Source organism: Marmota flaviventris, unplaced genomic scaffold (assembly GCF_047511675.1).
Source record: "Marmota flaviventris isolate mMarFla1 unplaced genomic scaffold, mMarFla1.hap1 Scaffold_132, whole genome shotgun sequence".
NCBI classification, from domain to species: domain Eukaryota; kingdom Metazoa; phylum Chordata; class Mammalia; order Rodentia; family Sciuridae; genus Marmota; species Marmota flaviventris.
Genome location: NW_027287911.1, coordinates 1 through 26,334, shown reverse-complemented (window position 1 = coordinate 26,334; position 26,334 = coordinate 1). Strand labels below are relative to the sequence as shown.

Below are 26,334 nucleotides of genomic sequence, written 5' to 3'. Positions count from 1 at the left end.
GAGGCCGCCGACTAAGCTCCCACAGGGGTTTGAATCAGGGTGCTTCTTCCACAGGCGGTCCTTTCCTGGACACTGGACAGAGGGGTCTATGCCCTTCCTCAGGGCGGTACTGTGCACGTGCTGGTCGTTGACTGGTACCAACAAGGCGCAGAGCCCTCCGACCTTGGCATTGGGTCCGAAGGGGGTGACTGCGGTGGCTTTGCAGAGTGGGCCCGAAACTCAGGGCGAGGCACGACCCCAGCGGCGCACTTCTGAGCCTGGCCGGGCGACTGACTGACTGGGAGCCAGCGGGCCGCTGCCCCCGGCCACCCTCTGCCCGGTTTTCCCTGAGTCCCTGAGTGTGTTCCTCCCTCCTGCCCTCCCTGTGCGTGGCTCCACTCGCCAGGCACGCTCAGGGGACGTGTGTGGCCGGCGGCTGGCCATTGCCCAGTCGGACTGCATTTCCGCCTGGGGCGCTGGGCCTGTGTCAGGGTCCCTGGGGTGTCCGAGGGGGGTGCCCGCCTGCCTCTCCGCCCCTGGCTCTCTGGGCTCCGGGCTAGGCTAGGCTAGGTTCGCGCGCGCGGGACACTGAAACGGCCAGGGCTTCTGGGCTTCTCCGCCTGGCGAAAGGCGGGGTGGGCGTGGCGGTGGGGGGCCGGGGGTCCGTGGGGGGGTTGGGGTCGCGGGAGGCCTGGGCCTTGGCGAGGAGCGGCGGTGGAGGCCAGGCCACGCCAGGCCACGCCAGGCCGGGGCGCGGCGGTGCGATCCCTGCGGGCGCTTGGTGGGGCTCGCGGTAGGTGGAGCCAGGTGGAGAGGGGCGGTGTTGGAGGCGGGACTCAGCCAGTCCCAGTCTCCCAGGACCCCTGGGCCGCTGCCCGGTGGAGTCAGGTCGGAGCGGAGCGTGAGAGCCCCCAGCCTTGAGTTGAGTTGGGTTGGGCTGCGCTGTTGTGGGGCGGGCGAGGGAGGCCCCCTGCGACCACCCCCTCCGATTTCCCCCCTCCACCCCCCTCCCGTCCCCTGGACTGAAGGGTGGAACCCGGAGCAGGCTCTTGAGGCGCCCCCGGGCGGCCCTCCCCGCCTACGGCCATACCACCCTGAACGCGCCCGATCTCGTCTGATCTCGGAAGCTAAGCAGGGTCGGGCCTGGTTAGTACTTGGATGGGAGACCGCCTGGGAATACCGGGTGCTGTAGGCTTTTGCGCCCCCTTCCCACACACACTTTTAACTTGCGTGGCCCCGAGAGACAGGCCGTGACCCCCGGGCCCTCGGGCCAGGGCGCAGGCGCAGCCCTGGGCTGCCGGTCGCTGTCCCTTCAGGCCTGCGGCTGGCCTCCCGACGACCAGCGCCCAGCGCCTGCAACAAGGCCCACAGGCCTGGCTCTCCCCAGGGACGCTAGGACACTCACTCCATGAGACCCCGCTGAGCCGAGCCAGGTCCAGGCCACGACCCTCCATGTGCACCCAGACCGACCCCCCCACCCCTCGGCCTGGAGGATGGGGTGTGTGGGGGGGTGACACCCGCCTTCCCCAGAACACGGGGCCCACCCGCGGGGCCCGCTCCCTCACCCGTTCCTGCCACACAAGCAGAACCTTGACACCCACATCCTGGGAGTGGGAGAGTCCATCGAGCGTCTCTGCCTGGGTCCTTCTCTCTTTGCACCACCTCCGCAAGGTCCCTCCTGTGTCTCTACCTCCTTCCCCACCGCCTTCCTCCGTGAGGGTCCCCCTGAGTCTATCTCTCTCTCTGCCTGTCTCTCCCTTTCACTCTCATCGGAGCAGCAGATGTCTCTGTGGGTCCCTGTTCATCCATCTCTCCTTCTCTCTTGTGCCTCTCTTGGCCTGTGAGGAGGCATCCCTGTCTCCATCTCCCACTCAATCCCTCTCTGGCCTTGACTCTCCTCTCTCTCTCTCTCTCTCTCTCTCTCTCTCTCTCTCACACACACACACACACACACAAACACACACACACACACAGAGACACACACTCACCCCTCTACCCCCCACCCAACCCCAGCCAACTCACTCTGGGCTGCAAGTCACCAGGTCCATGGTAGCCTGGAGACTGGGCAGTCACAGGTTCTCTCATCTCCCATCTAACTTCCCATGGATGTAAGAGTGGATTCACACATCACCCTTGAAGTGCGCGCAGGACTTCAGGGTGTGTGCTCAGCAGAGGCTGAGAGAGGGCCGAGGAGGCCACAGGGTCTTAGGAGTCTGCGCTGAGAGCCAAGCAAGAGAGCAGATGGCAAAAGAGGGCAGGCGCTCCTGAAAGAGGAGGAAGCAGCCTTCAGAGCAGGCAAGCGGTTCGGGGCCAGGGGGTTGCCATGGAGGACCAGGTGCCAAGAGGAGTTGAAGCCCGGCCGGTGGGGACAGGGAAGCAGAGGCCCCTTGGTCGCGGTCACCGGTCCACCTGCAGAGGACAGGACAAGACGCAGGGCCTGACGACCCGGTGGGCGCGTGTCCCCGCAACGCAACCACCGCTCCCCTCCCTCCCCCCTCTCCCCCCTGCAATGCTTGCAGGGGAGGGGGCTTTCCGTCTGGTGAGGCCGCCGACTAAGCTCCCACAGGGGTTTGAATCAGGGTGCTTCTTCCACAGGCGGTCCTTTCCTGGACACTGGACAGAGGGGTCTATGCCCTTCCTCAGGGCGGTGCTGTGCACGTGCTGGTCGTTGACTGGTACCAACAAGGCGCAGAGCCCTCCGACCTTGGCATTGGGTCCGAAGGGGGTGACTGCGGTGGCTTTGCAGAGTGGGCCCGAAACTCAGGGCGAGGCACGACCCCAGCGGCGCACTTCTGAGCCTGGCCGGGCGACTGACTGACTGGGAGCCAGCGGGCCGCTGCCCCCGGCCACCCTCTGCCCGGTTTTCCCTGAGTCCCTGAGTGTGTTCCTCCCTCCTGCCCTCCCTGTGCGTGGCTCCACTCGCCAGGCACGCTCAGGGGACGTGTGTGGCCGGCGGCTGGCCATTGCCCAGTCGGACTGCATTTCCGCCTGGGGCGCTGGGCCTGTGTCAGGGTCCCTGGGGTGTCCGAGGGGGGTGCCCGCCTGCCTCTCCGCCCCTGGCTCTCTGGGCTCCGGGCTAGGCTAGGCTAGGTTCGCGCGCGCGGGACACTGAAACGGCCAGGGCTTCTGGGCTTCTCCGCCTGGCGAAAGGCGGGGTGGGCGTGGCGGTGGGGGGCCGGGGGTCCGTGGGGGGGTTGGGGTCGCGGGAGGCCTGGGCCTTGGCGAGGAGCGGCGGTGGAGGCCAGGCCACGCCAGGCCACGCCAGGCCGGGGCGGGGCGGTGCGATCCCTGCGGGCGCTTGGTGGGGCTCGCGGTAGGTGGAGCCAGGTGGAGAGGGGCGGTGTTGGAGGCGGGACTCAGCCAGTCCCAGTCTCCCAGGACCCCTGGGCCGCTGCCCGGTGGAGTCAGGTCGGAGCGGAGCGTGAGAGCCCCCAGCCTTGAGTTGAGTTGGGTTGGGCTGCGCTGTTGTGGGGCGGGCGAGGGAGGCCCCCTGCGACCACCCCCTCCGATTTCCCCCCTCCACCCCCCTCCCGTCCCCTGGACTGAAGGGTGGAACCCGGAGCAGGCTCTTGAGGCGCCCCCGGGCGGCCCTCCCCGTCTACGGCCATACCACCCTGAACGCGCCCGATCTCGTCTGATCTCGGAAGCTAAGCAGGGTCGGGCCTGGTTAGTACTTGGATGGGAGACCGCCTGGGAATACCGGGTGCTGTAGGCTTTTGCGCCCCCTTCCCACACACACTTTTAACTTGCGTGGCCCCGAGAGACAGGCCGTGACCCCCGGGCCCTCGGGCCAGGGCGCAGGCGCAGCCCTGGGCTGCCGGTCGCTGTCCCTTCAGGCCTGCGGCTGGCCTCCCGACGACCAGCGCCCAGCGCCTGCAACAAGGCCCACAGGCCTGGCTCTCCCCAGGGACGCTAGGACACTCACTCCATGAGACCCCGCTGAGCCGAGCCAGGTCCAGGCCACGACCCTCCATGTGCACCCAGACCGACCCCCCCACCCCTCGGCCTGGAGGATGGGGTGTGTGGGGGGGCGACACCCGCCTTCCCCAGAACACGGGGCCCACCCGCGGGGCCCGCTCCCTCACCCGTTCCTGCCACACAAGCAGAACCTTGACACCCACATCCTGGGAGTGGGAGAGTCCATCGAGCGTCTCTGCCTGGGTCCTTCTCTCTTTGCACCACCTCCGCAAGGTCCCTCCTGTGTCTCTACCTCCTTCCCCACCGCCTTCCTCCGTGAGGGTCCCCCTGAGTCTATCTCTCTCTCTGCCTGTCTCTCCCTTTCACTCTCATCGGAGCAGCAGATGTCTCTGTGGGTCCCTGTTCATCCATCTCTCCTTCTCTCTTGTGCCTCTCTTGGCCTGTGAGGAGGCATCCCTGTCTCCATCTCCCACTCAATCCCTCTCTGGCCTTGACTCTCCTCTCTCTCTCTCTCTCTCTCTCTCTCTCTCTCTCTCTCTCTCACACACACACACACACACACACACACACACACACAGAGACACACACTCACCCCTCTACCCCCCACCCAACCCCAGCCAACTCACTCTGGGCTGCAAGTCACCAGGTCCATGGTAGCCTGGAGACTGGGCAGTCACAGGTTCTCTCATCTCCCATCTAACTTCCCATGGATGTAAGAGTGGATTCACACATCACCCTTGAAGTGCGCGCAGGACTTCAGGGTGTGTGCTCAGCAGAGGCTGAGAGAGGGCCGAGGAGGCCACAGGGTCTTAGGAGTCTGCGCTGAGAGCCAAGCAAGAGAGCAGATGGCAAAAGAGGGCAGGCGCTCCTGAAAGAGGAGGAAGCAGCCTTCAGAGCAGGCAAGCGGTTCGGGGCCAGGGGGTTGCCATGGAGGACCAGGTGCCAAGAGGAGTTGAAGCCCGGCCGGTGGGGACAGGGAAGCAGAGGCCCCTTGGTCGCGGTCACCGGTCCACCTGCAGAGGACAGGACAAGACGCAGGGCCTGACGACCCGGTGGGCGCGTGTCCCCGCAACGCAACCACCGCTCCCCTCCCTCCCCCCTCTCCCCCCTGCAATGCTTGCAGGGGAGGGGGCTTTCCGTCTGGTGAGGCCGCCGACTAAGCTCCCACAGGGGTTTGAATCAGGGTGCTTCTTCCACAGGCGGTCCTTTCCTGGACACTGGACAGAGGGGTCTATGCCCTTCCTCAGGGCGGTACTGTGCACGTGCTGGTCGTTGACTGGTACCAACAAGGCGCAGAGCCCTCCGACCTTGGCATTGGGTCCGAAGGGGGTGACTGCGGTGGCTTTGCAGAGTGGGCCCGAAACTCAGGGCGAGGCACGACCCCAGCGGCGCACTTCTGAGCCTGGCCGGGCGACTGACTGACTGGGAGCCAGCGGGCCGCTGCCCCCGGCCACCCTCTGCCCGGTTTTCCCTGAGTCCCTGAGTGTGTTCCTCCCTCCTGCCCTCCCTGTGCGTGGCTCCACTCGCCAGGCACGCTCAGGGGACGTGTGTGGCCGGCGGCTGGCCATTGCCCAGTCGGACTGCATTTCCGCCTGGGGCGCTGGGCCTGTGTCAGGGTCCCTGGGGTGTCCGAGGGGGGTGCCCGCCTGCCTCTCCGCCCCTGGCTCTCTGGGCTCCGGGCTAGGCTAGGCTAGGTTCGCGCGCGCGGGACACTGAAACGGCCAGGGCTTCTGGGCTTCTCCGCCTGGCGAAAGGCGGGGTGGGCGTGGCGGTGGGGGGCCGGGGGTCCGTGGGGGGGTTGGGGTCGCGGGAGGCCTGGGCCTTGGCGAGGAGCGGCGGTGGAGGCCAGGCCACGCCAGGCCACGCCAGGCCGGGGCGCGGCGGTGCGATCCCTGCGGGCGCTTGGTGGGGCTCGCGGTAGGTGGAGCCAGGTGGAGAGGGGCGGTGTTGGAGGCGGGACTCAGCCAGTCCCAGTCTCCCAGGACCCCTGGGCCGCTGCCCGGTGGAGTCAGGTCGGAGAGGAGCGTGAGAGCCCCCAGCCTTGAGTTGAGTTGGGTTGGGCTGCGCTGTTGTGGGGCGGGCGAGGGAGGCCCCCTGCGACCACCCCCTCCGATTTCCCCCCTCCACCCCCCTCCCGTCCCCTGGACTGAAGGGTGGAACCCGGAGCAGGCTCTTGAGGCGCCCCCGGGCGGCCCTCCCCGCCTACGGCCATACCACCCTGAACGCGCCCGATCTCGTCTGATCTCGGAAGCTAAGCAGGGTCGGGCCTGGTTAGTACTTGGATGGGAGACCGCCTGGGAATACCGGGTGCTGTAGGCTTTTGCGCCCCCTTCCCACACACACTTTTAACTTGCGTGGCCCCGAGAGACAGGCCGTGACCCCCGGGCCCTCGGGCCAGGGCGCAGGCGCAGCCCTGGGCTGCCGGTCGCTGTCCCTTCAGGCCTGCGGCTGGCCTCCCGACGACCAGCGCCCAGCGCCTGCAACAAGGCCCACAGGCCTGGCTCTCCCCAGGGACGCTAGGACACTCACTCCATGAGACCCCGCTGAGCCGAGCCAGGTCCAGGCCACGACCCTCCATGTGCACCCAGACCGACCCCCCCACCCCTCGGCCTGGAGGATGGGGTGTGTGGGGGGGCGACACCCGCCTTCCCCAGAACACGGGGCCCACCCGCGGGGCCCGCTCCCTCACCCGTTCCTGCCACACAAGCAGAACCTTGACACCCACATCCTGGGAGTGGGAGAGTCCATCGAGCGTCTCTGCCTGGGTCCTTCTCTCTTTGCACCACCTCCGCAAGGTCCCTCCTGTGTCTCTACCTCCTTCCCCACCGCCTTCCTCCGTGAGGGTCCCCCTGAGTCTATCTCTCTCTCTGCCTGTCTCTCCCTTTCACTCTCATCGGAGCAGCAGATGTCTCTGTGGGTCCCTGTTCATCCATCTCTCCTTCTCTCTTGTGCCTCTCTTGGCCTGTGAGGAGGCATCCCTGTCTCCATCTCCCACTCAATCCCTCTCTGGCCTTGACTCTCCTCTCTCTCTCTCTCTCTCTCTCTCTCTCTCTCTCACACACACACACACACACACACACACACACACAGAGACACACACTCACCCCTCTACCCCCCACCCAACCCCAGCCAACTCACTCTGGGCTGCAAGTCACCAGGTCCATGGTAGCCTGGAGACTGGGGAGTCACAGGTTCTCTCATCTCCCATCTAACTTCCCATGGATGTAAGAGTGGATTCACACATCACCCTTGAAGTGCGCGCAGGACTTCAGGGTGTGTGCTCAGCAGAGGCTGAGAGAGGGCCGAGGAGGCCACAGGGTTTTAGGAGTCTGCGCTGAGAGCCAAGCAAGAGAGCAGATGGCAAAAGAGGGCAGGCGCTCCTGAAAGAGGAGGAAGCAGCCTTCAGAGCAGGCAAGCGGTTCGGGGCCAGGGGGTTGCCATGGAGGACCAGGTGCCAAGAGGAGTTGAAGCCCGGCCGGTGGGGACAGGGAAGCAGAGGCCCCTTGGTCGCGGTCACCGGTCCACCTGCAGAGGACAGGACAAGACGCAGGGCCTGACGACCCGGTGGGCGCGTGTCCCCGCAACGCAACCACCGCTCCCCTCCCTCCCCCCTCTCCCCCCTGCAATGCTTGCAGGGGAGGGGGCTTTCCGTCTGGTGAGGCCGCCGACTAAGCTCCCACAGGGGTTTGAATCAGGGTGCTTCTTCCACAGGCGGTCCTTTCCTGGACACTGGACAGAGGGGTCTATGCCCTTCCTCAGGGCGGTACTGTGCACGTGCTGGTCGTTGACTGGTACCAACAAGGCGCAGAGCCCTCCGACCTTGGCATTGGGTCCGAAGGGGGTGACTGCGGTGGCTTTGCAGAGTGGGCCCGAAACTCAGGGCGAGGCACGACCCCAGCGGCGCACTTCTGAGCCTGGCCGGGCGACTGACTGACTGGGAGCCAGCGGGCCGCTGCCCCCGGCCACCCTCTGCCCGGTTTTCCCTGAGTCCCTGAGTGTGTTCCTCCCTCCTGCCCTCCCTGTGCGTGGCTCCACTCGCCAGGCACGCTCAGGGGACGTGTGTGGCCGGCGGCTGGCCATTGCCCAGTCGGACTGCATTTCCGCCTGGGGCGCTGGGCCTGTGTCAGGGTCCCTGGGGTGTCCGAGGGGGGTGCCCGCCTGCCTCTCCGCCCCTGGCTCTCTGGGCTCCGGGCTAGGCTAGGCTAGGTTCGCGCGCGCGGGACACTGAAACGGCCAGGGCTTCTGGGCTTCTCCGCCTGGCGAAAGGCGGGGTGGGCGTGGCGGTGGGGGGCCGGGGGTCCGTGGGGGGGTTGGGGTCGCGGGAGGCCTGGGCCTTGGCGAGGAGCGGCGGTGGAGGCCAGGCCACGCCAGGCCACGCCAGGCCGGGGCGCGGCGGTGCGATCCCTGCGGGCGCTTGGTGGGGCTCGCGGTAGGTGGAGCCAGGTGGAGAGGGGCGGTGTTGGAGGCGGGACTCAGCCAGTCCCAGTCTCCCAGGACCCCTGGGCCGCTGCCCGGTGGAGTCAGGTCGGAGCGGAGCGTGAGAGCCCCCAGCCTTGAGTTGAGTTGGGTTGGGCTGCGCTGTTGTGGGGCGGGCGAGGGAGGCCCCCTGCGACCACCCCCTCCGATTTCCCCCCTCCACCCCCCTCCCGTCCCCTGGACTGAAGGGTGGAACCCGGAGCAGGCTCTTGAGGCGCCCCCGGGCGGCCCTCCCCGTCTACGGCCATACCACCCTGAACGCGCCCGATCTCGTCTGATCTCGGAAGCTAAGCAGGGTCGGGCCTGGTTAGTACTTGGATGGGAGACCGCCTGGGAATACCGGGTGCTGTAGGCTTTTGCGCCCCCTTCCCACACACACTTTTAACTTGCGTGGCCCCGAGAGACAGGCCGTGACCCCCGGGCCCTCGGGCCAGGGCGCAGGCGCAGCCCTGGGCTGCCGGTCGCTGTCCCTTCAGGCCTGCGGCTGGCCTCCCGACGACCAGCGCCCAGCGCCTGCAACAAGGCCCACAGGCCTGGCTCTCCCCAGGGACGCTAGGACACTCACTCCATGAGACCCCGCTGAGCCGAGCCAGGTCCAGGCCACGACCCTCCATGTGCACCCAGACCGACCCCCCCACCCCTCGGCCTGGAGGATGGGGTGTGTGGGGGGGCGACACCCGCCTTCCCCAGAACACGGGGCCCACCCGCGGGGCCCGCTCCCTCACCCGTTCCTGCCACACAAGCAGAACCTTGACACCCACATCCTGGGAGTGGGAGAGTCCATCGAGCGTCTCTGCCTGGGTCCTTCTCTCTTTGCACCACCTCCGCAAGGTCCCTCCTGTGTCTCTACCTCCTTCCCCACCGCCTTCCTCCGTGAGGGTCCCCCTGAGTCTATCTCTCTCTCTGCCTGTCTCTCCCTTTCACTCTCATCGGAGCAGCAGATGTCTCTGTGGGTCCCTGTTCATCCATCTCTCCTTCTCTCTTGTGCCTCTCTTGGCCTGTGAGGAGGCATCCCTGTCTCCATCTCCCACTCAATCCCTCTCTGGCCTTGACTCTCCTCTCTCTCTCTCTCTCTCTCTCTCTCTCTCTCTCTCTCACACACACACACACACACACACACACACACAGAGACACACACTCACCCCTCTACCCCCCACCCAACCCCAGCCAACTCACTCTGGGCTGCAAGTCACCAGGTCCATGGTAGCCTGGAGACTGGGCAGTCACAGGTTCTCTCATCTCCCATCTAACTTCCCATGGATGTAAGAGTGGATTCACACATCACCCTTGAAGTGCGCGCAGGACTTCAGGGTGTGTGCTCAGCAGAGGCTGAGAGAGGGCCGAGGAGGCCACAGGGTCTTAGGAGTCTGCGCTGAGAGCCAAGCAAGAGAGCAGATGGCAAAAGAGGGCAGGTGCTCCTGAAAGAGGAGGAAGCAGCCTTCAGAGCAGGCAAGCGGTTCGGGGCCAGGGGGTTGCCATGGAGGACCAGGTGCCAAGAGGAGTTGAAGCCCGGCCGGTGGGGACAGGGAAGCAGAGGCCCCTTGGTCGCGGTCACCGGTCCACCTGCAGAGGACAGGACAAGACGCAGGGCCTGACGACCCGGTGGGCGCGTGTCCCCGCAACGCAACCACCGCTCCCCTCCCTCCCCCCTCTCCCCCCTGCAATGCTTGCAGGGGAGGGGGCTTTCCGTCTGGTGAGGCCGCCGACTAAGCTCCCACAGGGGTTTGAATCAGGGTGCTTCTTCCACAGGCGGTCCTTTCCTGGACACTGGACAGAGGGGTCTATGCCCTTCCTCAGGGCGGTACTGTGCACGTGCTGGTCGTTGACTGGTACCAACAAGGCGCAGAGCCCTCCGACCTTGGCATTGGGTCCGAAGGGGGTGACTGCGGTGGCTTTGCAGAGTGGGCCCGAAACTCAGGGCGAGGCACGACCCCAGCGGCGCACTTCTGAGCCTGGCCGGGCGACTGACTGACTGGGAGCCAGCGGGCCGCTGCCCCCGGCCACCCTCTGCCCGGTTTTCCCTGAGTCCCTGAGTGTGTTCCTCCCTCCTGCCCTCCCTGTGCGTGGCTCCACTCGCCAGGCACGCTCAGGGGACGTGTGTGGCCGGCGGCTGGCCATTGCCCAGTCGGACTGCATTTCCGCCTGGGGCGCTGGGCCTGTGTCAGGGTCCCTGGGGTGTCCGAGGGGGGTGCCCGCCTGCCTCTCCGCCCCTGGCTCTCTGGGCTCCGGGCTAGGCTAGGCTAGGTTCGCGCGCGCGGGACACTGAAACGGCCAGGGCTTCTGGGCTTCTCCGCCTGGCGAAAGGCGGGGTGGGCGTGGCGGTGGGGGGCCGGGGGTCCGTGGGGGGGTTGGGGTCGCGGGAGGCCTGGGCCTTGGCGAGGAGCGGCGGTGGAGGCCAGGCCACGCCAGGCCACGCCAGGCCGGGGCGCGGCGGTGCGATCCCTGCGGGCGCTTGGTGGGGCTCGCGGTAGGTGGAGCCAGGTGGAGAGGGGCGGTGTTGGAGGCGGGACTCAGCCAGTCCCAGTCTCCCAGGACCCCTGGGCCGCTGCCCGGTGGAGTCAGGTCGGAGCGGAGCGTGAGAGCCCCCAGCCTTGAGTTGAGTTGGGTTGGGCTGCGCTGTTGTGGGGCGGGCGAGGGATGCCCCCTGCGACCACCCCCTCCGATTTCCCCCCTCCACCCCCCTCCCGTCCCCTGGACTGAAGGGTGGAACCCGGAGCAGGCTCTTGAGGCGCCCCCGGGCGGCCCTCCCCGCCTACGGCCATACCACCCTGAACGCGCCCGATCTCGTCTGATCTCGGAAGCTAAGCAGGGTCGGGCCTGGTTAGTACTTGGATGGGAGACCGCCTGGGAATACCGGGTGCTGTAGGCTTTTGCGCCCCCTTCCCACACACACTTTTAACTTGCGTGGCCCCGAGAGACAGGCCGTGACCCCCGGGCCCTCGGGCCAGGGCGCAGGCGCAGCCCTGGGCTGCCGGTCGCTGTCCCTTCAGGCCTGCGGCTGGCCTCCCGACGACCAGCGCCCAGCGCCTGCAACAAGGCCCACAGGCCTGGCTCTCCCCAGGGACGCTAGGACACTCACTCCATGAGACCCCGCTGAGCCGAGCCAGGTCCAGGCCACGACCCTCCATGTGCACCCAGACCGACCCCCCCACCCCTCGGCCTGGAGGATGGGGTGTGTGGGGGGGTGACACCCGCCTTCCCCAGAACACGGGGCCCACCCGCGGGGCCCGCTCCCTCACCCGTTCCTGCCACACAAGCAGAACCTTGACACCCACATCCTGGGAGTGGGAGAGTCCATCGAGCGTCTCTGCCTGGGTCCTTCTCTCTTTGCACCACCTCCGCAAGGTCCCTCCTGTGTCTCTACCTCCTTCCCCACCGCCTTCCTCCGTGAGGGTCCCCCTGAGTCTATCTCTCTCTCTGCCTGTCTCTCCCTTTCACTCTCATCGGAGCAGCAGATGTCTCTGTGGGTCCCTGTTCATCCATCTCTCCTTCTCTCTTGTGCCTCTCTTGGCCTGTGAGGAGGCATCCCTGTCTCCATCTCCCACTCAATCCCTCTCTGGCCTTGACTCTCCTCTCTCTCTCTCTCTCTCTCTCTCTCTCTCTCTCTCACACACACACACACACACACACAAACACACACACACACACAGAGACACACACTCACCCCTCTACCCCCCACCCAACCCCAGCCAACTCACTCTGGGCTGCAAGTCACCAGGTCCATGGTAGCCTGGAGACTGGGCAGTCACAGGTTCTCTCATCTCCCATCTAACTTCCCATGGATGTAAGAGTGGATTCACACATCACCCTTGAAGTGCGCGCAGGACTTCAGGGTGTGTGCTCAGCAGAGGCTGAGAGAGGGCCGAGGAGGCCACAGGGTCTTAGGAGTCTGCGCTGAGAGCCAAGCAAGAGAGCAGATGGCAAAAGAGGGCAGGTGCTCCTGAAAGAGGAGGAAGCAGCCTTCAGAGCAGGCAAGCGGTTCGGGGCCAGGGGGTTGCCATGGAGGACCAGGTGCCAAGAGGAGTTGAAGCCCGGCCGGTGGGGACAGGGAAGCAGAGGCCCCTTGGTCGCGGTCACCGGTCCACCTGCAGAGGACAGGACAAGACGCAGGGCCTGACGACCCGGTGGGCGCGTGTCCCCGCAACGCAACCACCGCTCCCCTCCCTCCCCCCTCTCCCCCCTGCAATGCTTGCAGGGGAGGGGGCTTTCCGTCTGGTGAGGCCGCCGACTAAGCTCCCACAGGGGTTTGAATCAGGGTGCTTCTTCCACAGGCGGTCCTTTCCTGGACACTGGACAGAGGGGTCTATGCCCTTCCTCAGGGCGGTACTGTGCACGTGCTGGTCGTTGACTGGTACCAACAAGGCGCAGAGCCCTCCGACCTTGGCATTGGGTCCGAAGGGGGTGACTGCGGTGGCTTTGCAGAGTGGGCCCGAAACTCAGGGCGAGGCACGACCCCAGCGGCGCACTTCTGAGCCTGGCCGGGCGACTGACTGACTGGGAGCCAGCGGGCCGCTGCCCCCGGCCACCCTCTGCCCGGTTTTCCCTGAGTCCCTGAGTGTGTTCCTCCCTCCTGCCCTCCCTGTGCGTGGCTCCACTCGCCAGGCACGCTCAGGGGACGTGTGTGGCCGGCGGCTGGCCATTGCCCAGTCGGACTGCATTTCCGCCTGGGGCGCTGGGCCTGTGTCAGGGTCCCTGGGGTGTCCTAGGGGGGTGCCCGCCTGCCTCTCCGCCCCTGGCTCTCTGGGCTCCGGGCTAGGCTAGGCTAGGTTCGCGCGCGCGGGACACTGAAACGGCCAGGGCTTCTGGGCTTCTCCGCCTGGCGAAAGGCGGGGTGGGCGTGGCGGTGGGGGGCCGGGGGTCCGTGGGGGGGTTGGGGTCGCGGGAGGCCTGGGCCTTGGCGAGGAGCGGCGGTGGAGGCCAGGCCACGCCAGGCCACGCCAGGCCGGGGCGCGGCGGTGCGATCCCTGCGGGCGCTTGGTGGGGCTCGCGGTAGGTGGAGCCAGGTGGAGAGGGGCGGTGTTGGAGGCGGGACTCAGCCAGTCCCAGTCTCCCAGGACCCCTGGGCCGCTGCCCGGTGGAGTCAGGTCGGAGCGGAGCGTGAGAGCCCCCAGCCTTGAGTTGAGTTGGGTTGGGCTGCGCTGTTGTGGGGCGGGCGAGGGAGGCCCCCTGCGACCACCCCCTCCGATTTCCCCCCTCCACCCCCCTCCCGTCCCCTGGACTGAAGGGTGGAACCCGGAGCAGGCTCTTGAGGCGCCCCCGGGCGGCCCTCCCCGCCTACGGCCATACCACCCTGAACGCGCCCGATCTCGTCTGATCTCGGAAGCTAAGCAGGGTCGGGCCTGGTTAGTACTTGGATGGGAGACCGCCTGGGAATACCGGGTGCTGTAGGCTTTTGCGCCCCCTTCCCACACACACTTTTAACTTGCGTGGCCCCGAGAGACAGGCCGTGACCCCCGGGCCCTCGGGCCAGGGCGCAGGCGCAGCCCTGGGCTGCCGGTCGCTGTCCCTTCAGGCCTGCGGCTGGCCTCCCGACGACCAGCGCCCAGCGCCTGCAACAAGGCCCACAGGCCTGGCTCTCCCCAGGGACGCTAGGACACTCACTCCATGAGACCCCGCTGAGCCGAGCCAGGTCCAGGCCACGACCCTCCATGTGCACCCAGACCGACCCCCCCACCCCTCGGCCTGGAGGATGGGGTGTGTGGGGGGGTGACACCCGCCTTCCCCAGAACACGGGGCCCACCCGCGGGGCCCGCTCCCTCACCCGTTCCTGCCACACAAGCAGAACCTTGACACCCACATCCTGGGAGTGGGAGAGTCCATCGAGCGTCTCTGCCTGGGTCCTTCTCTCTTTGCACCACCTCCGCAAGGTCCCTCCTGTGTCTCTACCTCCTTCCCCACCGCCTTCCTCCGTGAGGGTCCCCCTGAGTCTATCTCTCTCTCTGCCTGTCTCTCCCTTTCACTCTCATCGGAGCAGCAGATGTCTCTGTGGGTCCCTGTTCATCCATCTCTCCTTCTCTCTTGTGCCTCTCTTGGCCTGTGAGGAGGCATCCCTGTCTCCATCTCCCACTCAATCCCTCTCTGGCCTTGACTCTCCTCTCTCTCTCTCTCTCTCTCTCTCTCTCTCTCTCACACACACACACACACACACAAACACACACACACACACAGAGACACACACTCACCCCTCTACCCCCCACCCAACCCCAGCCAACTCACTCTGGGCTGCAAGTCACCAGGTCCATGGTAGCCTGGAGACTGGGCAGTCACAGGTTCTCTCATCTCCCATCTAACTTCCCATGGATGTAAGAGTGGATTCACACATCACCCTTGAAGTGCGCGCAGGACTTCAGGGTGTGTGCTCAGCAGAGGCTGAGAGAGGGCCGAGGAGGCCACAGGGTCTTAGGAGTCTGCGCTGAGAGCCAAGCAAGAGAGCAGATGGCAAAAGAGGGCAGGCGCTCCTGAAAGAGGAGGAAGCAGCCTTCAGAGCAGGCAAGCGGTTCGGGGCCAGGGGGTTGCCATGGAGGACCAGGTGCCAAGAGGAGTTGAAGCCCGGCCGGTGGGGACAGGGAAGCAGAGGCCCCTTGGTCGCGGTCACCGGTCCACCTGCAGAGGACAGGACAAGACGCAGGGCCTGACGACCCGGTGGGCGCGTGTCCCCGCAACGCAACCACCGCTCCCCTCCCTCCCCCCTCTCCCCCCTGCAATGCTTGCAGGGGAGGGGGCTTTCCGTCTGGTGAGGCCGCCGACTAAGCTCCCACAGGGGTTTGAATCAGGGTGCTTCTTCCACAGGCGGTCCTTTCCTGGACACTGGACAGAGGGGTCTATGCCCTTCCTCAGGGCGGTGCTGTGCACGTGCTGGTCGTTGACTGGTACCAACAAGGCGCAGAGCCCTCCGACCTTGGCATTGGGTCCGAAGGGGGTGACTGCGGTGGCTTTGCAGAGTGGGCCCGAAACTCAGGGCGAGGCACGACCCCAGCGGCGCACTTCTGAGCCTGGCCGGGCGACTGACTGACTGGGAGCCAGCGGGCCGCTGCCCCCGGCCACCCTCTGCCCGGTTTTCCCTGAGTCCCTGAGTGTGTTCCTCCCTCCTGCCCTCCCTGTGCGTGGCTCCACTCGCCAGGCACGCTCAGGGGACGTGTGTGGCCGGCGGCTGGCCATTGCCCAGTCGGACTGCATTTCCGCCTGGGGCGCTGGGCCTGTGTCAGGGTCCCTGGGGTGTCCGAGGGGGGTGCCCGCCTGCCTCTCCGCCCCTGGCTCTCTGGGCTCCGGGCTAGGCTAGGCTAGGTTCGCGCGCGCGGGACACTGAAACGGCCAGGGCTTCTGGGCTTCTCCGCCTGGCGAAAGGCGGGGTGGGCGTGGCGGTGGGGGGCCGGGGGTCCGTGGGGGGGTTGGGGTCGCGGGAGGCCTGGGCCTTGGCGAGGAGCGGCGGTGGAGGCCAGGCCACGCCAGGCCACGCCAGGCCGGGGCGGGGCGGTGCGATCCCTGCGGGCGCTTGGTGGGGCTCGCGGTAGGTGGAGCCAGGTGGAGAGGGGCGGTGTTGGAGGCGGGACTCAGCCAGTCCCAGTCTCCCAGGACCCCTGGGCCGCTGCCCGGTGGAGTCAGGTCGGAGCGGAGCGTGAGAGCCCCCAGCCTTGAGTTGAGTTGGGTTGGGCTGCGCTGTTGTGGGGCGGGCGAGGGAGGCCCCCTGCGACCACCCCCTCCGATTTCCCCCCTCCACCCCCCTCCCGTCCCCTGGACTGAAGGGTGGAACCCGGAGCAGGCTCTTGAGGCGCCCCCGGGCGGCCCTCCCCGTCTACGGCCATACCACCCTGAACGCGCCCGATCTCGTCTGATCTCGGAAGCTAAGCAGGGTCGGGCCTGGTTAGTACTTGGATGGGAGACCGCCTGGGAATACCGGGTGCTGTAGGCTTTTGCGCCCCCTTCCCACACACACTTTTAACTTGCGTGGCCCCGAGAGACAGGCCGTGACCCCCGGGCCCTCGGGCCAGGGCGCAGGCGCAGCCCTGGGCTGCCGGTCGCTGTCCCTTCAGGCCTGCGGCTGGCCTCCCGACGACCAGCGCCCAGCGCCTGCAACAAGGCCCACAGGCCTGGCTCTCCCCAGGGACGCTAGGACACTCACTCCATGAGACCCCGCTGAGCCGAGCCAGGTCCAGGCCACGACCCTCCATGTGCACCCAGACCGACCCCCCCACCCCTCGGCCTGGAGGATGGGGTGTGTGGGGGGGCGACACCCGCCTTCCCCAGAACACGGGGCCCACCCGCGGGGCCCGCTCCCTCACCCGTTCCTGCCACACAAGCAGAACCTTGACACCCACATCCTGGGAGTGGGAGAGTCCATCGAGCGTCTCTGCCTGGGTCCTTCTCTCTTTGCACCACCTCCGCAAGGTCCCTCCTGTGTCTCTACCTCCTTCCCCACCGCCTTCCTCCGTGAGGGTCCCCCTGAGTCTATCTCTCTCTCTGCCTGTCTCTCCCTTTCACTCTCATCGGAGCAGCAGATGTCTCTGTGGGTCCCTGTTCATCCATCTCTCCTTCTCTCTTGTGCCTCTCTTGGCCTGTGAGGAGGCATCCCTGTCTCCATCTCCCACTCAATCCCTCTCTGGCCTTGACTCTCCTCTCTCTCTCTCTCTCTCTCTCTCTCTCTCTCTCTCTCACACACACACACACACACACAAACACACACACACACACAGAGACACACACTCACCCCTCTACCCCCCACCCAACCCCAGCCAACTCACTCTGGGCTGCAAGTCACCAGGTCCATGGTAGCCTGGAGACTGGGCAGTCACAGGTTCTCTCATCTCCCATCTAACTTCCCATGGATGTAAGAGTGGATTCACACATCACCCTTGAAGTGCGCGCAGGACTTCAGGGTGTGTGCTCAGCAGAGGCTGAGAGAGGGCCGAGGAGGCCACAGGGTCTTAGGAGTCTGCGCTGAGAGCCAAGCAAGAGAGCAGATGGCAAAAGAGGGCAGGCGCTCCTGAAAGAGGAGGAAGCAGCCTTCAGAGCAGGCAAGCGGTTCGGGGCCAGGGGGTTGCCATGGAGGACCAGGTGCCAAGAGGAGTTGAAGCCCGGCCGGTGGGGACAGGGAAGCAGAGGCCCCTTGGTCGCGGTCACCGGTCCACCTGCAGAGGACAGGACAAGACGCAGGGCCTGACGACCCGGTGGGCGCGTGTCCCCGCAACGCAACCACCGCTCCCCTCCCTCCCCCCTCTCCCCCCTGCAATGCTTGCAGGGGAGGGGGCTTTCCGTCTGGTGAGGCCGCCGACTAAGCTCCCACAGGGGTTTGAATCAGGGTGCTTCTTCCACAGGCGGTCCTTTCCTGGACACTGGACAGAGGGGTCTATGCCCTTCCTCAGGGCGGTACTGTGCACGTGCTGGTCGTTGACTGGTACCAACAAGGCGCAGAGCCCTCCGACCTTGGCATTGGGTCCGAAGGGGGTGACTGCGGTGGCTTTGCAGAGTGGGCCCGAAACTCAGGGCGAGGCACGACCCCAGCGGCGCACTTCTGAGCCTGGCCGGGCGACTGACTGACTGGGAGCCAGCGGGCCGCTGCCCCCGGCCACCCTCTGCCCGGTTTTCCCTGAGTCCCTGAGTGTGTTCCTCCCTCCTGCCCTCCCTGTGCGTGGCTCCACTCGCCAGGCACGCTCAGGGGACGTGTGTGGCCGGCGGCTGGCCATTGCCCAGTCGGACTGCATTTCCGCCTGGGGCGCTGGGCCTGTGTCAGGGTCCCTGGGGTGTCCGAGGGGGGTGCCCGCCTGCCTCTCCGCCCCTGGCTCTCTGGGCTCCGGGCTAGGCTAGGCTAGGTTCGCGCGCGCGGGACACTGAAACGGCCAGGGCTTCTGGGCTTCTCCGCCTGGCGAAAGGCGGGGTGGGCGTGGCGGTGGGGGGCCGGGGGTCCGTGGGGGGGTTGGGGTCGCGGGAGGCCTGGGCCTTGGCGAGGAGCGGCGGTGGAGGCCAGGCCACGCCAGGCCACGCCAGGCCGGGGCGCGGCGGTGCGATCCCTGCGGGCGCTTGGTGGGGCTCGCGGTAGGTGGAGCCAGGTGGAGAGGGGCGGTGTTGGAGGCGGGACTCAGCCAGTCCCAGTCTCCCAGGACCCCTGGGCCGCTGCCCGGTGGAGTCAGGTCGGAGCGGAGCGTGAGAGCCCCCAGCCTTGAGTTGAGTTGGGTTGGGCTGCGCTGTTGTGGGGCGGGCGAGGGAGGCCCCCTGCGACCACCCCCTCCGATTTCCCCCCTCCACCCCCCTCCCGTCCCCTGGACTGAAGGGTGGAACCCGGAGCAGGCTCTTGAGGCGCCCCCGGGCGGCCCTCCCCGTCTACGGCCATACCACCCTGAACGCGCCCGATCTCGTCTGATCTCGGAAGCTAAGCAGGGTCGGGCCTGGTTAGTACTTGGATGGGAGACCGCCTGGGAATACCGGGTGCTGTAGGCTTTTGCGCCCCCTTCCCACACACACTTTTAACTTGCGTGGCCCCGAGAGACAGGCCGTGACCCCCGGGCCCTCGGGCCAGGGCGCAGGCGCAGCCCTGGGCTGCCGGTCGCTGTCCCTTCAGGCCTGCGGCTGGCCTCCCGACGACCAGCGCCCAGCGCCTGCAACAAGGCCCACAGGCCTGGCTCTCCCCAGGGACGCTAGGACACTCACTCCATGAGACCCCGCTGAGCCGAGCCAGGTCCAGGCCACGACCCTCCATGTGCACCCAGACCGACCCCCCCACCCCTCGGCCTGGAGGATGGGGTGTGTGGGGGGGCGACACCCGCCTTCCCCAGAACACGGGGCCCACCCGCGGGGCCCGCTCCCTCACCCGTTCCTGCCACACAAGCAGAACCTTGACACCCACATCCTGGGAGTGGGAGAGTCCATCGAGCGTCTCTGCCTGGGTCCTTCTCTCTTTGCACCACCTCCGCAAGGTCCCTCCTGTGTCTCTACCTCCTTCCCCACCGCCTTCCTCCGTGAGGGTCCCCCTGAGTCTATCTCTCTCTCTGCCTGTCTCTCCCTTTCACTCTCATCGGAGCAGCAGATGTCTCTGTGGGTCCCTGTTCATCCATCTCTCCTTCTCTCTTGTGCCTCTCTTGGCCTGTGAGGAGGCATCCCTGTCTCCATCTCCCACTCAATCCCTCTCTGGCCTTGACTCTCCTCTCTCTCTCTCTCTCTCTCTCTCTCTCTCTCTCTCTCACACACACACACACACACACACACACACACAGAGACACACACTCACCCCTCTACCCCCCACCCAACCCCAGCCAACTCACTCTGGGCTGCAAGTCACCAGGTCCATGGTAGCCTGGAGACTGGGCAGTCACAGGTTCTCTCATCTCCCATCTAACTTCCCATGGATGTAAGAGTGGATTCACACATCACCCTTGAAGTGCGCGCAGGACTTCAGGGTGTGTGCTCAGCAGAGGCTGAGAGAGGGCCGAGGAGGCCACAGGGTCTTAGGAGTCTGCGCTGAGAGCCAAGCAAGAGAGCAGATGGCAAAAGAGGGCAGGTGCTCCTGAAAGAGGAGGAAGCAGCCTTCAGAGCAGGCAAGCGGTTCGGGGCCAGGGGGTTGCCATGGAGGACCAGGTGCCAAGAGGAGTTGAAGCCCGGCCGGTGGGGACAGGGAAGCAGAGGCCCCTTGGTCGCGGTCACCGGTCCACCTGCAGAGGACAGGACAAGACGCAGGGCCTGACGACCCGGTGGGCGCGTGTCCCCGCAACGCAACCACCGCTCCCCTCCCTCCCCCCTCTCCCCCCTGCAATGCTTGCAGGGGAGGGGGCTTTCCGTCTGGTGAGGCCGCCGACTAAGCTCCCACAGGGGTTTGAATCAGGGTGCTTCTTCCACAGGCGGTCCTTTCCTGGACACTGGACAGAGGGGTCTATGCCCTTCCTCAGGGCGGTACTGTGCACGTGCTGGTCGTTGACTGGTACCAACAAGGCGCAGAGCCCTCCGACCTTGGCATTGGGTCCGAAGGGGGTGACTGCGGTGGCTTTGCAGAGTGGGCCCGAAACTCAGGGCGAGGCACGACCCCAGCGGCGCACTTCTGAGCCTGGCCGGGCGACTGACTGACTGGGAGCCAGCGGGCCGCTGCCCCCGGCCACCCTCTGCCCGGTTTTCCCTGAGTCCCTGAGTGTGTTCCTCCCTCCTGCCCTCCCTGTGCGTGGCTCCACTCGCCAGGCACGCTCAGGGGACGTGTGTGGCCGGCGGCTGGCCATTGCCCAGTCGGACTGCATTTCCGCCTGGGGCGCTGGGCCTGTGTCAGGGTCCCTGGGGTGTCCGAGGGGGGTGCCCGCCTGCCTCTCCGCCCCTGGCTCTCTGGGCTCCGGGCTAGGCTAGGCTAGGTTCGCGCGCGCGGGACACTGAAACGGCCAGGGCTTCTGGGCTTCTCCGCCTGGCGAAAGGCGGGGTGGGCGTGGCGGTGGGGGGCCGGGGGTCCGTGGGGGGGTTGGGGTCGCGGGAGGCCTGGGCCTTGGCGAGGAGCGGCGGTGGAGGCCAGGCCACGCCAGGCCACGCCAGGCCGGGGCGCGGCGGTGCGATCCCTGCGGGCGCTTGGTGGGGCTCGCGGTAGGTGGAGCCAGGTGGAGAGGGGCGGTGTTGGAGGCGGGACTCAGCCAGTCCCAGTCTCCCAGGACCCCTGGGCCGCTGCCCGGTGGAGTCAGGTCGGAGCGGAGCGTGAGAGCCCCCAGCCTTGAGTTGAGTTGGGTTGGGCTGCGCTGTTGTGGGGCGGGCGAGGGAGGCCCCCTGCGACCACCCCCTCCGATTTCCCCCCTCCACCCCCCTCCCGTCCCCTGGACTGAAGGGTGGAACCCGGAGCAGGCTCTTGAGGCGCCCCCGGGCGGCCCTCCCCGCCTACGGCCATACCACCCTGAACGCGCCCGATCTCGTCTGATCTCGGAAGCTAAGCAGGGTCGGGCCTGGTTAGTACTTGGATGGGAGACCGCCTGGGAATACCGGGTGCTGTAGGCTTTTGCGCCCCCTTCCCACACACACTTTTAACTTGCGTGGCCCCGAGAGACAGGCCGTGACCCCCGGGCCCTCGGGCCAGGGCGCAGGCGCAGCCCTGGGCTGCCGGTCGCTGTCCCTTCAGGCCTGCGGCTGGCCTCCCGACGACCAGCGCCCAGCGCCTGCAACAAGGCCCACAGGCCTGGCTCTCCCCAGGGACGCTAGGACACTCACTCCATGAGACCCCGCTGAGCCGAGCCAGGTCCAGGCCACGACCCTCCATGTGCACCCAGACCGACCCCCCCACCCCTCGGCCTGGAGGATGGGGTGTGTGGGGGGGCGACACCCGCCTTCCCCAGAACACGGGGCCCACCCGCGGGGCCCGCTCCCTCACCCGTTCCTGCCACACAAGCAGAACCTTGACACCCAGATCCTGGGAGTGGGAGAGTCCATCGAGCGTCTCTGCCTGGGTCCTTCTCTCTTTGCACCACCTCCGCAAGGTCCCTCCTGTGTCTCTACCTCCTTCCCCACCGCCTTCCTCCGTGAGGGTCCCCCTGAGTCTATCTCTCTCTCTGCCTGTCTCTCCCTTTCACTCTCATCGGAGCAGCAGATGTCTCTGTGGGTCCCTGTTCATCCATCTCTCCTTCTCTCTTGTGCCTCTCTTGGCCTGTGAGGAGGCATCCCTGTCTCCATCTCCCACTCAATCCCTCTCTGGCCTTGACTCTCCTCTCTCTCTCTCTCTCTCTCTCTCTCTCTCTCTCTCACACACACACACACACACACAAACACACACACACACACAGAGACACACACTCACCCCTCTACCCCCCACCCAACCCCAGCCAACTCACTCTGGGCTGCAAGTCACCAGGTCCATGGTAGCCTGGAGACTGGGCAGTCACAGGTTCTCTCATCTCCCATCTAACTTCCCATGGATGTAAGAGTGGATTCACACATCACCCTTGAAGTGCGCGCAGGACTTCAGGGTGTGTGCTCAGCAGAGGCTGAGAGAGGGCCGAGGAGGCCACAGGGTCTTAGGAGTCTGCGCTGAGAGCCAAGCAAGAGAGCAGATGGCAAAAGAGGGCAGGCGCTCCTGAAAGAGGAGGAAGCAGCCTTCAGAGCAGGCAAGCGGTTCGGGGCCAGGGGGTTGCCATGGAGGACCAGGTGCCAAGAGGAGTTGAAGCCCGGCCGGTGGGGACAGGGAAGCAGAGGCCCCTTGGTCGCGGTCACCGGTCCACCTGCAGAGGACAGGACAAGACGCAGGGCCTGACGACCCGGTGGGCGCGTGTCCCCGCAACGCAACCACCGCTCCCCTCCCTCCCCCCTCTCCCCCCTGCAATGCTTGCAGGGGAGGGGGCTTTCCGTCTGGTGAGGCCGCCGACTAAGCTCCCACAGGGGTTTGAATCAGGGTGCTTCTTCCACAGGCGGTCCTTTCCTGGACACTGGACAGAGGGGTCTATGCCCTTCCTCAGGGCGGTGCTGTGCACGTGCTGGTCGTTGACTGGTACCAACAAGGCGCAGAGCCCTCCGACCTTGGCATTGGGTCCGAAGGGGGTGACTGCGGTGGCTTTGCAGAGTGGGCCCGAAACTCAGGGCGAGGCACGACCCCAGCGGCGCACTTCTGAGCCTGGCCGGGCGACTGACTGACTGGGAGCCAGCGGGCCGCTGCCCCCGGCCACCCTCTGCCCGGTTTTCCCTGAGTCCCTGAGTGTGTTCCTCCCTCCTGCCCTCCCTGTGCGTGGCTCCACTCGCCAGGCACGCTCAGGGGACGTGTGTGGCCGGCGGCTGGCCATTGCCCAGTCGGACTGCATTTCCGCCTGGGGCGCTGGGCCTGTGTCAGGGTCCCTGGGGTGTCCGAGGGGGGTGCCCGCCTGCCTCTCCGCCCCTGGCTCTCTGGGCTCCGGGCTAGGCTAGGCTAGGTTCGCGCGCGCGGGACACTGAAACGGCCAGGGCTTCTGGGCTTCTCCGCCTGGCGAAAGGCGGGGTGGGCGTGGCGGTGGGGGGCCGGGGGTCCGTGGGGGGGTTGGGGTCGCGGGAGGCCTGGGCCTTGGCGAGGAGCGGCGGTGGAGGCCAGGCCACGCCAGGCCACGCCAGGCCGGGGCGGGGCGGTGCGATCCCTGCGGGCGCTTGGTGGGGCTCGCGGTAGGTGGAGCCAGGTGGAGAGGGGCGGTGTTGGAGGCGGGACTCAGCCAGTCCCAGTCTCCCAGGACCCCTGGGCCGCTGCCCGGTGGAGTCAGGTCGGAGCGGAGCGTGAGAGCCCCCAGCCTTGAGTTGAGTTGGGTTGGGCTGCGCTGTTGTGGGGCGGGCGAGGGAGGCCCCCTGCGACCACCCCCTCCGATTTCCCCCCTCCACCCCCCTCCCGTCCCCTGGACTGAAGGGTGGAACCCGGAGCAGGCTCTTGAGGCGCCCCCGGGCGGCCCTCCCCGTCTACGGCCATACCACCCTGAACGCGCCCGATCTCGTCTGATCTCGGAAGCTAAGCAGGGTCGGGCCTGGTTAGTACTTGGATGGGAGACCGCCTGGGAATACCGGGTGCTGTAGGCTTTTGCGCCCCCTTCCCACACACACTTTTAACTTGCGTGGCCCCGAGAGACAGGCCGTGACCCCCGGGCCCTCGGGCCAGGGCGCAGGCGCAGCCCTGGGCTGCCGGTCGCTGTCCCTTCAGGCCTGCGGCTGGCCTCCCGACGACCAGCGCCCAGCGCCTGCAACAAGGCCCACAGGCCTGGCTCTCCCCAGGGACGCTAGGACACTCACTCCATGAGACCCCGCTGAGCCGAGCCAGGTCCAGGCCACGACCCTCCATGTGCACCCAGACCGACCCCCCCACCCCTCGGCCTGGAGGATGGGGTGTGGGGGGGGGCGACACCCGCCTTCCCCAGAACACGGGGCCCACCCGCGGGGCCCGCTCCCTCACCCGTTCCTGCCACACAAGCAGAACCTTGACACCCACATCCTGGGAGTGGGAGAGTCCATCGAGCGTCTCTGCCTGGGTCCTTCTCTCTTTGCACCACCTCCGCAAGGTCCCTCCTGTGTCTCTACCTCCTTCCCCACCGCCTTCCTCCGTGAGGGTCCCCCTGAGTCTATCTCTCTCTCTGCCTGTCTCTCCCTTTCACTCTCATCGGAGCAGCAGATGTCTCTGTGGGTCCCTGTTCATCCATCTCTCCTTCTCTCTTGTGCCTCTCTTGGCCTGTGAGGAGGCATCCCTGTCTCCATCTCCCACTCAATCCCTCTCTGGCCTTGACTCTCCTCTCTCTCTCTCTCTCTCTCTCTCTCTCTCTCTCTCTCACACACACACACACACACACACACACACACAGAGACACACACTCACCCCTCTACCCCCCACCCAACCCCAGCCAACTCACTCTGGGCTGCAAGTCACCAGGTCCATGGTAGCCTGGAGACTGGGCAGTCACAGGTTCTCTCATCTCCCATCTAACTTCCCATGGATGTAAGAGTGGATTCACACATCACCCTTGAAGTGCGCGCAGGACTTCAGGGTGTGTGCTCAGCAGAGGCTGAGAGAGGGCCGAGGAGGCCACAGGGTCTTAGGAGTCTGCGCTGAGAGCCAAGCAAGAGAGCAGATGGCAAAAGAGGGCAGGCGCTCCTGAAAGAGGAGGAAGCAGCCTTCAGAGCAGGCAAGCGGTTCGGGGCCAGGGGGTTGCCATGGAGGACCAGGTGCCAAGAGGAGTTGAAGCCCGGCCGGTGGGGACAGGGAAGCAGAGGCCCCTTGGTCGCGGTCACCGGTCCACCTGCAGAGGACAGGACAAGACGCAGGGCCTGACGACCCGGTGGGCGCGTGTCCCCGCAACGCAACCACCGCTCCCCTCCCTCCCCCCTCTCCCCCCTGCAATGCTTGCAGGGGAGGGGGCTTTCCGTCTGGTGAGGCCGCCGACTAAGCTCCCACAGGGGTTTGAATCAGGGTGCTTCTTCCACAGGCGGTCCTTTCCTGGACACTGGACAGAGGGGTCTATGCCCTTCCTCAGGGCGGTACTGTGCACGTGCTGGTCGTTGACTGGTACCAACAAGGCGCAGAGCCCTCCGACCTTGGCATTGGGTCCGAAGGGGGTGACTGCGGTGGCTTTGCAGAGTGGGCCCGAAACTCAGGGCGAGGCACGACCCCAGCGGCGCACTTCTGAGCCTGGCCGGGCGACTGACTGACTGGGAGCCAGCGGGCCGCTGCCCCCGGCCACCCTCTGCCCGGTTTTCCCTGAGTCCCTGAGTGTGTTCCTCCCTCCTGCCCTCCCTGTGCGTGGCTCCACTCGCCAGGCACGCTCAGGGGACGTGTGTGGCCGGCGGCTGGCCATTGCCCAGTCGGACTGCATTTCCGCCTGGGGCGCTGGGCCTGTGTCAGGGTCCCTGGGGTGTCCGAGGGGGGTGCCCGCCTGCCTCTCCGCCCCTGGCTCTCTGGGCTCCGGGCTAGGCTAGGCTAGGTTCGCGCGCGCGGGACACTGAAACGGCCAGGGCTTCTGGGCTTCTCCGCCTGGCGAAAGGCGGGGTGGGCGTGGCGGTGGGGGGCCGGGGGTCCGTGGGGGGGTTGGGGTCGCGGGAGGCCTGGGCCTTGGCGAGGAGCGGCGGTGGAGGCCAGGCCACGCCAGGCCACGCCAGGCCGGGGCGCGGCGGTGCGATCCCTGCGGGCGCTTGGTGGGGCTCGCGGTAGGTGGAGCCAGGTGGAGAGGGGCGGTGTTGGAGGCGGGACTCAGCCAGTCCCAGTCTCCCAGGACCCCTGGGCCGCTGCCCGGTGGAGTCAGGTCGGAGCGGAGCGTGAGAGCCCCCAGCCTTGAGTTGAGTTGGGTTGGGCTGCGCTGTTGTGGGGCGGGCGAGGGAGGCCCCCTGCGACCACCCCCTCCGATTTCCCCCCTCCACCCCCCTCCCGTCCCCTGGACTGAAGGGTGGAACCCGGAGCAGGCTCTTGAGGCGCCCCCGGGCGGCCCTCCCCGTCTACGGCCATACCACCCTGAACGCGCCCGATCTCGTCTGATCTCGGAAGCTAAGCAGGGTCGGGCCTGGTTAGTACTTGGATGGGAGACCGCCTGGGAA

General features: G+C 66.8%; 10 non-coding genes and 1 pseudogene across 10 annotated transcripts; all 11 read left to right on the top strand.

Annotated features, from left to right (window-relative positions):
• The first annotated feature begins 1,055 nt into the window (after positions 1 to 1,055).
• On the top strand, positions 1,056 to 1,174 carry LOC139703912 (5S ribosomal RNA). The gene has a single exon (XR_011705990.1). It is a non-coding gene; the product is annotated as a 5S ribosomal RNA (ribosomal RNA).
• A 2,401-nt stretch (positions 1,175 to 3,575) lies between these two features.
• Positions 3,576 to 3,694, top strand: LOC139703891 (5S ribosomal RNA). The gene has a single exon (XR_011705969.1). It is a non-coding gene; the product is annotated as a 5S ribosomal RNA (ribosomal RNA).
• Positions 3,695 to 6,097: 2,403 nt separating this feature from the next.
• LOC139703901 (5S ribosomal RNA) lies at positions 6,098 to 6,216 on the top strand. Its single transcript, XR_011705979.1, has one exon. It is a non-coding gene; the product is annotated as a 5S ribosomal RNA (ribosomal RNA).
• Positions 6,217 to 8,609: 2,393 nt separating this feature from the next.
• On the top strand, positions 8,610 to 8,728 carry LOC139703889 (5S ribosomal RNA). Its single transcript, XR_011705967.1, has one exon. It is a non-coding gene; the product is annotated as a 5S ribosomal RNA (ribosomal RNA).
• A 2,395-nt stretch (positions 8,729 to 11,123) lies between these two features.
• On the top strand, positions 11,124 to 11,242 carry LOC139703890 (5S ribosomal RNA). The gene has a single exon (XR_011705968.1). It is a non-coding gene; the product is annotated as a 5S ribosomal RNA (ribosomal RNA).
• Positions 11,243 to 13,645: 2,403 nt separating this feature from the next.
• LOC139703879 (5S ribosomal RNA) lies at positions 13,646 to 13,764 on the top strand. Its single transcript, XR_011705957.1, has one exon. It is a non-coding gene; the product is annotated as a 5S ribosomal RNA (ribosomal RNA).
• Positions 13,765 to 16,163: 2,399 nt separating this feature from the next.
• LOC139703888 (5S ribosomal RNA) lies at positions 16,164 to 16,282 on the top strand. Its single transcript, XR_011705966.1, has one exon. It is a non-coding gene; the product is annotated as a 5S ribosomal RNA (ribosomal RNA).
• A 2,403-nt stretch (positions 16,283 to 18,685) lies between these two features.
• LOC139703887 (5S ribosomal RNA) lies at positions 18,686 to 18,804 on the top strand. The gene has a single exon (XR_011705965.1). It is a non-coding gene; the product is annotated as a 5S ribosomal RNA (ribosomal RNA).
• A 2,395-nt stretch (positions 18,805 to 21,199) lies between these two features.
• Positions 21,200 to 21,318, top strand: LOC139703814 (5S ribosomal RNA). Its single transcript, XR_011705893.1, has one exon. It is a non-coding gene; the product is annotated as a 5S ribosomal RNA (ribosomal RNA).
• A 2,401-nt stretch (positions 21,319 to 23,719) lies between these two features.
• On the top strand, positions 23,720 to 23,838 carry LOC139703886 (5S ribosomal RNA). The gene has a single exon (XR_011705964.1). It is a non-coding gene; the product is annotated as a 5S ribosomal RNA (ribosomal RNA).
• Positions 23,839 to 26,233: 2,395 nt separating this feature from the next.
• Positions 26,234 to 26,334, top strand: LOC139703873 (5S ribosomal RNA; annotated as a pseudogene; the record flags this gene model as incomplete).